Genomic DNA, 586 nt, shown 5'->3' with positions numbered 1-586 from the left:
CAGTCTGCAAATGTAAGAGAGTCCTTTTCTTATTTCATCTACCTCATTGTTTTCACTGAGAACAGCTGGTAGGACTTATTTTGGGCTGAGTTAGCAACAGAATGAGACAGCTCTTTGACTTGGTGTCTTTTTGAATTAGCTTACAGAAACATAAAAGTCCAAACTTTGGGTTAATTTCTTTTGTCTTATCAAAATATAATATTATCCAGTCTTCCTGGCAAGCAGTGTGTGTTGAAACATCTATTCCTTCAAGACTTTTCTTTTGTATTGCCTAGTTAAGGGTCCGTGAAGTTTCTGGTTTATAAAAGCATTTGTGTGTGCGTGCATGCATAGCACATATTTAAAGTATCCTTTGCCCATTGCATATTTCTTAATTTGAAAAAGACAAGGCTAACCTTTTAGCTATTTTTAATTGAAAAACAAACTCACTACTCTCCTTTTATTACACTTTCTGGTCCAGATTTAACAACTATTTTAAGTAGTTACTTACATACCAATTAAAGAAAACGTAAGATATAGCTATTCATAAACCCATTACAATATGTGATAAGGTAAACAGCAAGGCTTTCTGTCTTCTAGTTCAAGG

At 33.8% G+C, this 586-nt stretch overlaps 1 protein-coding gene across 1 annotated transcript in view; it reads left to right on the top strand.

The window, feature by feature from the left end:
• Positions 1–586, top strand: part of LOC310892228 (uncharacterized protein) — a 421,439-nt gene that overhangs the window by 333,543 nt on the left and 87,310 nt on the right. The window lies entirely within an intron of this gene.

Source organism: Anser anser, assembly GCF_964211835.1.
Source record: "Anser anser genome assembly, chromosome: 1".
Lineage (NCBI taxonomy): Eukaryota > Metazoa > Chordata > Aves > Anseriformes > Anatidae > Anser > Anser anser.
This window is presented reverse-complemented; position numbering and strand designations above follow the sequence as displayed.